Source organism: Rousettus aegyptiacus, unplaced genomic scaffold (assembly GCF_014176215.1).
Source record: "Rousettus aegyptiacus isolate mRouAeg1 unplaced genomic scaffold, mRouAeg1.p scaffold_m13_p_4, whole genome shotgun sequence".
NCBI lineage: Eukaryota > Metazoa > Chordata > Mammalia > Chiroptera > Pteropodidae > Rousettus > Rousettus aegyptiacus.
Window position 1 is genome coordinate 129,393,986 of NW_023416307.1, and position 11,753 is coordinate 129,405,738.

Here is an 11,753-nt window from a genome sequence, read left to right on the forward strand (position 1 = left end):
TGTCTGCATACATTCAAAATTACCAGGTATGCAAAGAAGCAGAAAAACATGATTCATGAAGAAAAAAATCAATAGAAACTGACTGAAAAATCACGTATATGATAGAATCAGTAGGTTGGGACCTTACCACGGTTATTAGGACTATGATCCATATGTTTAAGAAAATAGATGAGAGACTGAACATGTTGAGTAGAGACATAGAAAATATAAAGATCCAAACTGAACTTAGGCATGCAAACTACAATTCGTGAGATTTAAAAAATACACGGTTAAAAAATACACGGTTGAAGGTTACAAAAGACATTTTAGATATTGTAAAAGAGAAGATTAGTGAACTTGAAGACAGCAATAGAAACTATCCAAAATGAAAGACAAAGAGAAGAAATAATATAAACAAAATCATAAGTGGGCTGTGGGACAACTTCCAGTATCCTAATATACATGTAACTGGAGTCCCTGAAGGAGAGGAGAGGAGAGAAAAAGGTGAGAAAAATTTTGTCCAGCTTTATTAAGATATAGTTGACATATAACATTGTATAAGTTTAAGGTAGGTGTGCAAAGTGTTGATTTGATACACTTATGTACTGCAAAATGATTACCACCTTAATGTTAGCTAACACTTTCATTACATCACATAATTACCATTTTTTTAGTGGTTAGAACATTTAAAATCTCTCTTAGCAACTTTTAAGTATGTAATAATTTATTAGCAGTAATCACCATGCTGTACATTAGATCCCCAGAACTTACTCATCTTAAAACTTGAAAGTTTGAAACCTTCACCCAACTCTGGACGATGAAATTTGGCTGCTTGTTAGAGCAGAGAGCCTTTCCCGAATAATACAGGTGAGTAAGTAGGCAGAGAGATAGGTATGATGTAGGTAGTTCGGTGGGTGGTGAGTAGGTGATAAGTTGAACATAGCTGAGTGGGTACTTTTATACCCAGGTATCAGACTCCTCCAGAGCTTGGATCCCTGATTCTTAGTCCCTCACACCCTGCCAGACTAATGACTGCTTCATTCCAGCTCAGTTTCATCTCTAAGGAAGATCCTCAAAGAGCTATATCATGAAGGATGGATAAAATTTAGGCACCTAGAAAGGGAAGAGGATGGTATTTCAGGAAAAGGGAAAGCATAAGCAAAGAAATAGAGCCATGGGGTTCAGCTCCCCACTCTGTCACTGGCTGTTCTTGCACTTTGTAGAAGTTGTGAAGGAGGATGGTCACAGACCTACCTCGGGGGTGTCAAGAGTGTCTGGCCTGGAGCTGGGGACACAAGTGCCCGTTAGCTGGTGTTGGCACACTAACACAAAGGCCCTGATGCTATGTAAGGGTGGGTTGCTGGCATGTAGCACAAGATGCTCTTCTTGCTCCTGCCAGCCTAGGGTTTGGCTTACCAATGTCAGGGGTAGTGACTAAGGATAGAGAAGCAGGAAGGTGAGTGCCTTTTTCTTTTGTGGCTAAAGCATGCTTACTAGAGAATAGCCAGGGGTGCTGAGGGTCATGACCCCGGGACATGCTCTGGGGGTCTTGGAGGGAGCCCTGAAATTGACACTGTCCAGCTGGGTCTGGGTTCCTCCTACAGCCCTGATCAGCTCAGCACTGCCTCCTGTGCCCTCCCTGCCTACTGCCTCTGTGGGTCAGGGCTCTGGGTTTGTCTCTGAGAATCTTGCTATTAAGACATTTGGGTCCCCTCAGGATGCCTCTAGTCCCTAAACTGACAGATATGGATTTGGTCTATCGGTGCTTTCTAAATTTCATTATTTACATGTTATCTGTGGTCTTTGCCATTTTTACACGGACTCCGATGCATTATTTGCTTAACATTCTCTTTAAAAAAAATCATTGAACACCTATTAAAAAGAAAACGTAAGTGTAATTATTTTAAAAGGAAATTTTGTATATACCTATAATAAATGGAGAAGGTGACAGAAATAGAAAGCTATGTGGGGCTTCTTTGCTGCTAGTATAATACAGCCCCTAATATTATTTGAAGCCTGGGCTGTGCTCAGGCCTTGTGGATGATCTCACCTGGTCCTCCTCTCCACCCTCGAGGTCCGCCCTATTAGCATTCGCCCTTTCAGAGAAAGATTGGTTTACAAAGTAGGGAGAGCTATTTGTGGCAGAGGGACTCCAACCAGGCTGTCGGAGCAGCCGTGCTGCTACCATGCCTTCCTGAGCACGTGTCCCTGGCAGGGTCCTCTCTTTCCAGCATCTTCTCCTAGAAGAAACTCCTGCTGGAATTTTGACTGGGTTAGTGTTGAATCTATAGTCAAAATTGGAGGAGAATTGACATATATCTCTTTGTTTCTTTAGGTTTTCTTTATCTTAACATATTGTAATTTTTAGTGAACAGGACTTGTACATACTTTTAAAGTTTATCTCTGAGTATTTCATATTTCTTGCTACTATACAATTGTTTTTTAAATTTGATTTTTCAATTATTCATTTTTGGTATATAGAAATAAAAGATTTTTATATATGGACCTCGAATCCTGCAACCTCTCTAAATTCTCTTGTTGTTTCTAGTAACTGTTTTTGGTAACTTACTTAGGATTTTCAATATATATGAGCATGTTGTCTGCAAATAAATGGCTTTATTTTTCCCTTTCTAATCTTTATCCTTTTACTTCTTTTTCTTGCCTTATTGCACAGTCTAGTATCTCAAGTATTATATTGAATAGAAGTGGTAAGAAATACATTTTAGAATCATTACTGGTTTCTTTCTCAATTGTCCACATCATATTATTATTAGATCGTATTGATTTTTCTCTAGAAATACGTCTGGAGTCAGATGACCTCTTATGCACTCTATTTAGTGAGCTGGTTAAATGTTTGAACACTAGAGCCAGAATGCCTGGGTTCAAATCTTGACTTTACTAGATGCTAGTAATGTGTTCTTGGTCAGGTAACTAACCTCTTTGATTCAATTTTTTGATTTATCAAAAGAGCATGATTATAATTATACCTACTTCATTGTTTGTTTGTTTTGGTGAGGGTTAAGCCTTGGCTCATGGGAAGTACACATTGAATGTCAGTATCAAGTGGGCCCCTGAGTGGTCTCATACTTCCAGCTCTGCTCCCTTCAATCTGTTCTCAGCATAGCGGCCAGATGGAACCTGTTAAGCACTGAGTCGGAATATAGCACTCTCCAGTTCAAACTCCTCCAGTGGTTCCTATCTCATTCAGAGTAAAAGTTAAAGACCTTACAATAGCTGTTAATCCAGGTCGAGGAGGCTCCGCAGAAGCTCCCACCTCACTGTTCAGGGGCTCCCTCTGCAGGGAGTGGACTGTAGGAAGTGCTGTAGCTCAGCCATAAGTTGTGGGAGTTGTTGGGGGTCGGGTACAAGTAGTTTTGGGGTTGCCCTGCCCTCCAGGAAGTGTGTTCTTGCTGAACCCAAGCTCCTGTTCCCACCTTGATATAACAGCGTCTTGCCACTACACAGACCAGTCTCAAAGGGGCATGGGCACAAAGCCCATTCTCAAAGGCTAGACCAGCAAGCTGAGGAGGCTGGGAAGACCCCAGAGAGGTCAGCTTGCCCAGCAGTTGTGTTGGCTGATTTCTTGATGTGAATATCATGTCTAGATGGTCCTGGAATCAGAGTATTCTTGCCGCAATTTCCTTTACTTTGGAGGGAAAGAGGTGTCTGCCTGTGCCGTCTATAGGACAGGGTCTACCCTGGTGTTTGAATGTTCTCACTCGATGTTTGGGGCCCCAGAGGCTGCACTGGAAGGCCCCTTGTGCTGGGTCCCAGGTATGCAGTAATGAGCAAGACACGGCCCCGCCTTCACAGCACCCAGCATTTGGTGGGGAGACAGTGGGGCAAGGATTGGAGCAGCGAGAGCTTGGAGGGTGGCACCCACTTGATCCTGGGGATATGGTAGACAATTAGGGAAGGCTTCTGGGGATGTGCACACCCAATTTCTTAGGAATAAAAGTTGTATCACTCTACACTGATTTATCTGGGGACGAAGACTCAGGATTTCCTTTCCAACAGTTCTGATAAGCTGAACACCGTCACCCACTTCTTACCGCATCGATGTCACCTGGCCATCCTGTCTGAGGCAGCATCGCTGGCCGGAACCCTGGCCAAGTTGTGGCTCCCTTGTTCCCCACTCAGCAGGAAGGAAAGGGAGTCCCGAAGGGCTCGGAACTGTGTGCACCACCTGCGCAGTATATGTGTGATCCCTCATCGTCTGCTCCACTGCTCCGCAGGTCAGCCTTATTAGTTCCGTTTTCAAGATGAGCAGACGAAGGCTCAGAGGGGTTCCCTTTTGTCCCAGGCCATGCAGCTAGGAAGAAGCCAAGGCTGAATGTGCAAGTATGAGCACATCCCACAGAATTCACTATTTCCCTTCACGCCCTCTGACACTCTGATCAAGGGACAGTGTGACATTCGTGGTGTCTCCCTCTCAGCCTCCAGACATCGGAGCATCATAGAAGCCAGGGCTGTGACTCAGTCAATTCTGTAACTGCCCCCAGACTTCATGTCACTCAGGCAGACTTCTCACTCCGCCTCCAGGGGAGTCTTGGACAGGGCAATTCCCATGACAAGCAAAGCTCTAGGGTGAGCCCTGCACCACGCACTGCCTGCTTAGCAGGCACCTGCACAGGGGAGGCGGCCTGACTCCCCAAAAGCACTCTCCGCAAAGCGGCTCCCTTGCTGCTGGGCCCACGTTAATGCTAATGACAGTTTCTTTCCTTCAAGCCCTTCCTGAGTGCCAGGCAAAGTCAGGGGCCCTTTATTAGAAACCTCATCCCAAATCTCTGAGACAGTCAGAACGTCCAGCCTTATTTTATGGAAGAAAAGGTGACTCAGGCTATAGTTTTCAGGGTGCAGTGTCCATTATGAAACCAAACTGACCTCGAGTCTACGTTGTCACCCTGCGGTCTGCTCCTCCCTCCCGCCTCCTTCCCTCCCTTTGCCTGACACCATCAGGAGCAGGGGGCCCAGGTGGTCAGGAAGAAGTGCTGTGCCGCTCAGGGTTGTGCCCTGGACGGCGGGCACTCTGCTGTGTGCCAAGCTAAGGAATGCGTGTTTGTCTCGGAGACAAGAACCAGTTAGCAGGACACTAATACGTGGTCTTGGAGGGATGCCCGCAGGGTTTGTCAGGTGGCCAGGTTTTCTTGGGGTCAGAGGTTCCTCACCCAGCCCTGCCTTCATATCACTTTTTTATATTTTAGGGCAGGATAAGTTGGGAGCCCATTAGAGCTGGGCCAGGAGTTCTCTGTTCTGGTTGCATATCGTAGCCTCCTGACCCAGGTCCCACCCCAGGGATTCTGATTCAGTTGGTCTGGGGTGGGACGGGATTATTACTATTTTAAAAAATCTCCTCTGCCCTAGGGGGTTCTGATTTGCAGCCCAGGATGAGGACCCCTGATTTGGTTGGTGCAAATCCCTCCCAACTCCTGCTTCCGGCTCAGGATTACCCACCCAGGCAGGAGGTTCTGAACTGGAATCCAGCATGGCATAGGGGTCTGGGCCATAGGGCCACTACTGAGTAGACTTCCAAGGGCCACTCTAGCCGGCTAAGCCACGTGGAGACCCAGGGGCTATTTGAGGTCCTGCCTCTTCCTACATCCAGATGGAGGATGAACATGCCCTGGGAAAACTGATTCCAGTGCCTGGCTAGCCTCACTCTCTAGGATTGAGGAATTCTGAGGCTTTGAACTTTTTTCCTTGGAATTCTGGCTTTCCAGTCCTTTAGGCTTGGCCGAGTGTCATCTTTTGCAGCCATGGAACCAGGGCCAAATGAGCAGGGCACTTCCTGGAGTTCTCCCAAGGAGACAGGCATTGTTTATTCTTTTCTCCTTCCTCCATCCATCTTCTGCCACTCACGCCTCTGTGGCAGGCCCTATGCGGCTACTGTGTCAAGGGACCGATGGATGGGGAGATGCAAGTGACACATCCTCGTGGACGACCGACAGCTGAGTGGCTGAGGCTGAGTGTGTGCAGGCAGCTCCGGCAGGGTCAGGGTGGGACACAGATATGCGCATTTCCCAGTCTGACCAAATGTTCCTACTTTCGCTGGCCCATTCTTGGATCTGACTCCTGGCCTACATCCCTACTCTTCTCTAGAGAAACTAGAAGTGGGGGCGGGGTTGGTGGTGTCAGAGATACTCTAGGGGTGTGTATGGGATTCTAAATGCCTCTGAGCGAGAGGCATTGGGGTAGCTGGACTCACAGGGGCTCTTTTGGGGGGACCTAGTGGACCTCCAGACCTCATCCTCCCTGCCCATGCTGCCACACTGAGGGCAGAGGGAGCAACTGAGAGCTGTCAGGGGCATCAGAGCTCTCTAGGGCAGAGCTCCACCAAAGTTATCACTCACGGCCCCTCATCTGGGGGAATTTCTGGTTTGATGGCCCCTCCTCTCTTACAGGGCCATGCTGGCCCAATAGCTGCCATAAGCAGGAGTCCCAAGGAGGCCTCTTTGTTCCTTCTCAACTGGCCTGATCTCACTGTACTGGAAGCCAGACTTTCATGGATAGGAGCTTGAGTACATAGTGCAGGATATATGGCCCTGTTACTAAGAATGTTTGGAAATGCTGCAACACTGCCCGGTAGCTTTCTGCAAGCCACGGAGCTCTCTGGTCCAGCCCTGAGGAGCCTTGAGCTTTGATGAGGGGCCCCCAGGCTGTGAGCCCTGATGGTGGTCTCCAAGCCTACGCTGTGATGGCAGGCCCTCAAGCATCAAGCTCTGGACCATCATCTGGATAGAGAGCCTTCGGCAGTAGGACCTTGTCCCAAGCTCTGCAGCTCTCACAGCATCTGTCTTCAGAACGAATGAATCAGTAACTGACTGGCTCCCTTCCCCTGGCTGTCCCTCCTCCTCATTCACCAAGGATCCCCTCTCCCTGTGCCCCTCCCCCAACACGCAGACAGTCTGTGAATGAGTGCCTGCTGACCATCTGCTATCTTCTAGGCTCACCGTTCACTTCTTTGAGTGCTAGCTGATGTGCCCTTTTGGGGGACATCTAAGCTCACCCTTTGCCTTCTACCACATTCCATGCTGACCCTTCACCCTGTCCCCTCCAATTCCACATGCACCTCCTCATTCCTCTTCAATCAAGGGCCACAGCCTGCAAAGGACTAGGGGTGCTCAGGCAGTTCCTTGCTCTCTTGCCCAGGCGGCCAACGTGTTGCAGGAGCTGATGTGAGTTTGCTGTTGAACCCTCAGGAACACATGTGAGGCTGCCTTTCTGGATGAGGGTGGTGAAGGAAGGCCTATCTGGAGACCCAGAGGAAGAAAATTGAGGGTGAAGGAAGGACCCATGCTGAGGAGGAAGTCAAAGATCAAGGCCCTTCCCTGTGGTCTGGAAAGACTGGGGCCTGTTACTTGTGGGCAAATTTACATCAGGGCCAGGAGTCTGCCCACTTCCCACAGTATGTCACGTACCCATGAGCTTCAGCTTAGACACAGGAGTTGGAGAGAGATGGGCAAACAGAGAGAAGAGGGGAGGATCCATACGAGCAAGCTGGGCCCAGGAGGGCCCAATGGCAGGCTTACAGCGCATGCTGAGAGACAAAGTGAGGGCCCCTCGTGGATTCAGGGGTGGAGTGGGAAGCTGGGGTGGAGGAAGCTGGGACAACTTCAGGAGGGCGCGTTCCTGCTTACCCTCAGTCCAGTGGGTCTCAATCTTATCAAGTATGTCAACCTCCTTTTGATACCCTCAAATCTGATATCTTTCACATGACTGACAGTATTTTTACCTTTTCTTTATGCTAATAATTTCCAGAAAGTAAAGCAGACTGTCTCCTTAGGTGAGTGTGGGACAAAATGTTCCCAAGTGCTGTTGAGGGTGGAATGCCAACTACCTTTAGAAAATCAGCTTCATTTCTAGGGGATTAATTCATGCTCAGAGTCAATGTACTGTTCTAATTCTGTCAAATACATAATTATTATGTATTTGGATTTCATTAGTTGCATTATTTAAGATGACCAGGAATAGTACCATTTTGCTTAAAAATTCCTTCGACTATGGAAAATTTTGATCACAGAAGAAAACAGTAAAACAAATCCCCATGTGCCCATGACCGGCTTTAATGATTATTAACACATGACGGACCCTGTTTCATCTCCAACCCCTACTCCCACTTCTTCCCCTGACTCTGGCCGCTAGATTATTGTAAAGCAAATTCCAGACTCATATCATTTTATCTGTGAACACGTCAGTCTCTTCCTTCAAAAACATAACCACGTGCTTTTATGATACCTAAAAGTCGACACATTCCTTAATATCACCAAATAGCCCATTATGTTTAAATCCCTCAGTTGCCTCATTAATGGCTTTCTACACATGGTTTAAATCAGGATCCAAACAAATTTCACATGGTTGACATGTCTCTTAAGTCTCCTGTCAGATCTAGTAGTTCTGTTTCCCTCTTTTTGTTTGTTTTCCTGGTAAGTTATTTATTGAAGAAACCAAGTCATCCGTCCTGTAATGTTACCAATACTCTGGACTTTGTTGATTGTGTCCTCAGCATCATTAATGTTTCTCTGTTCTCTGTCTTCCCTATGAACAGTAGTTAGATCTGGAGGTTTTACCATGTTCATGGACAGTTTTCTATAAGAATATTTCATTGATAGTGTGATTTAGTTTTTATTTTATTACAGCAGGAGTCACATAATGTCTGTTGTCTCTGTTTTTGTTAAGAACTTCCTTATAGAGTGATGCATTGTAGAGTTGTTTTTTTTTTTTTAAATCTAGCTAGTGGTTTTTAAAACACAGCCATTAATGAACATTGCCCAGATTTATTATTATTTTAGGATGTATGAAATGGTGGCTTTCAAATTCTAACCAACCCTTCTGAATTTATTCTGAATTTATTAAACTTCTTCTATAAAGAAATTTCCTACATCAACTATTGAGTTACCCTGAAATACAGTTTGTGTAGGAATTGCAGTAAATCTTTGCTTTTTACCAGTTTTCAAAATAATGAACTGGTGTCCTACTAACTGCCAAAAGTGACCAGTGAGATGGACGAGTGTCTGGGATCTTGGCTTAACAAGAGCCACCAAGTTAGCTTGCCAGTTTCATGAATAACAGCAGAAGACATGTGACTCCTGGGTCAGAGACAAAGGTCCTTACTCATGTCCCAGCAAGCAGCGTGAGCTTCATGTTCAAATCAGTTCCCCTTGTCTCCCAAGTCCCCTGGGGTAACATGGGTAGATGCTGTGCTGGCAAGGTTGCAGGGTTGCAGCACAGTGGAGAAACACTGAACTTGGGGAATGAGGTGCCACCTTTTTCCTGGAGGGAGATATTACTCATCTTTCAAGGTTGCTCTCGGCTAACATGCCCCCAGTGAAGGGCCTGGGCAAAGAGTTGTCAGCGCCTTACATCCTTTGTATATCCATCAAGAATATGTAAGAGTGCTCAGGGCCGTGGCCTGAATCTTACTGTGTTTGTTTTTGCATTATTTATGGACTCAGTTGTTTTTAATGTATTCGATATATTTCATTACATTGCAGTGATTATTCTTTTTGATGCTCAAATTGTCTCATCTCTGGACACTGAGGCTTAACTCTTGTGATCTTTTGACGTGACCACAGTAGACCTGGGTGGAACTCTTACTTTCTAGTTTGACAAGATGTTACAGCTCATGTTGTAAATTTACTTCAGACTTGCAGGCATTCCTCCAAGAAGCCCTTTATTTGGAGTGGGGGTGATACTTAGAGAACATAATCTGTGTGCTAGAGGTGCTCATTGCTACTGGATGGGTCATTGATTCTAGGTCTTTTCAGAGGACAGAGCTAGAAAATAGGTATTTGTTTCAAAATATAAAAATAAATTAGGAGTCACTATTAATATATCAGATTAAATTTTAAGATGATTAAAGTTGACTTAACTTTCTAAATATTGTATTTGTATATCTCTTTTATGCTGAAAATTTTGATTTATATTAAGACTAACATAATTATTTTATCCTAATATATAATAGTTTCTAAATAATATTACTAATATTATTACCACAATATGATTACCAAAGTAATCAATTTAAGATTTCTTTGCATTATTTAGCATATGTCTTATTTGTAATATTCAGCCTGATTACTGTATTTTAAAGTCACTTTAATAATTCTCTGTATGGATAAGCCACCAACCAGATATCCAGTTAGGTTCATTTGTTTTATTCTGTGTTTGATTTTTTTGGTGCATTTTCTTTTGACTTCATTTTGTATAATTATTCTATAAAACATCTACAAGATTCAAATTCAGAGAAATTCAGCTTCCCTTCTCTTCCCCTAAATACTTTACACTCCCTCCTCATATAAGAAACTCTTTTCATTTCTTCTTCGACTGTTGCTGCTTTTGTTTTAAAATATAGGTAAATGTGAATATAAACATGTATATCTCCCCAGTCCTTTTATAAAAGATAGTACATTATATACACAATTCTGTACCTTGCCTTTTTTCATTTAACACTATATACCCTGTAGATTATTCCAAGGATGTATATAGAAATTCTCCTTATTCCTTTTTATCAGTATAAACCACATACCGTGGTTTATTAAGCCAGTTCCCAATTGCTGAAAATGTGGATTTCCAGTCTTTTGCTATTATAAACAGTGTTTCAGTGAATAGTCTTACAATCTGTTATTTTGTAATTTTTGCTAGTATCTTGATGATAGATTCCTAGAAACAGGATTGTTGAGGAAAGGTGTAAACACTTACATAGTTTTGCTAACTATTGCCAAATTCCCCTCCATAGGGTTTGTACTATTTTGCATTTCCATCATTGCATACATTCTATTGTATTTTATTTTTTATTTTTTATTTTCCAGGCGAGGCAACCCTTGGTTGACCTCACAGATTGTAAGGACCTTGTCAGTTTATAATCCGTTATTTTTTTTTTTTTATTTTTTACACCTACAGCACCTGGTCTTCCTAGGTGGTCTCTCATCCAAGTACTAACCAGGCCTGACCCTGCCTGCTTAGCTTCCGAGATCAGATGGGATTGGACTTGTTCAGGGTAGCGTGGCCGTAGACATTGCATACATTTTAAAGAATGATGTGAAAGTTTTATTTAATATTTAAATATATCAGATTATATATATTTAGAGCAATTTAGACTTATAGAAAATACTTTAGAGTTTAATTTTGAGAGAATACAAAACTTTGCAAAAAACATTTTAGGATTTCTTGAGGAATATTTTAAGACAAATGGTATAAGAGAGTGTGGAATAACTGGTTTTTATTTATGTTGCTCCTGGATGAAAGTTGAGACTTTGATGTTAGGGGGACCTGTGTCCCCTTCCTCTCTATCTACTGACTAGGTGACCTTGGACAAGTCACTTAACTTCTCTAGGACTCATGAAGAAAGCATTCGTGAATAGCGTGGGATGAAATAATGCACGAAAAGCCCTTGGCACAGAGTCTGGAGCAGGCGGACCACCATGTGGGAGAAATTGTTATTGATTTGTTCTTGTAAGGATCACACTGCACTGCCGCTCACCCCCCACCCCCCGGCATGGATCTGAATCAGGGTGGCAGCCGGGATAGGACTGAATGATTAGGGGGTAGGCTGAGCAACTTGTCTTAGTTTGCCCTCGACTTTTCTGGTTTAAGCTCTAGAAGTCCCACACCCTGGGAACCCCTTCAGTCCCATGCAAACTGGGACAATTGGTCACCCTCTTGGGAAGACAATTCTGGGTTGAGGACCCCAGAGACTTCTGCCAGAGGTTGGAGAGAGTTCTATCCCACTGTTTTCAGAAGGTCACATGGCAGAATAAAACAAGCTATTCTCACAGAAG

The 11,753-nt window shown here is 44.2% G+C and overlaps 1 pseudogene; it reads right to left on the reverse strand.

Moving 5' to 3' along the window:
* Positions 1 to 10,866: 10,866 nt before the first annotated feature.
* Positions 10,867 to 10,989, reverse strand: LOC118601809 (annotated as a pseudogene).
* Between the last annotated feature and the right edge of the window lie 764 nt (positions 10,990 to 11,753).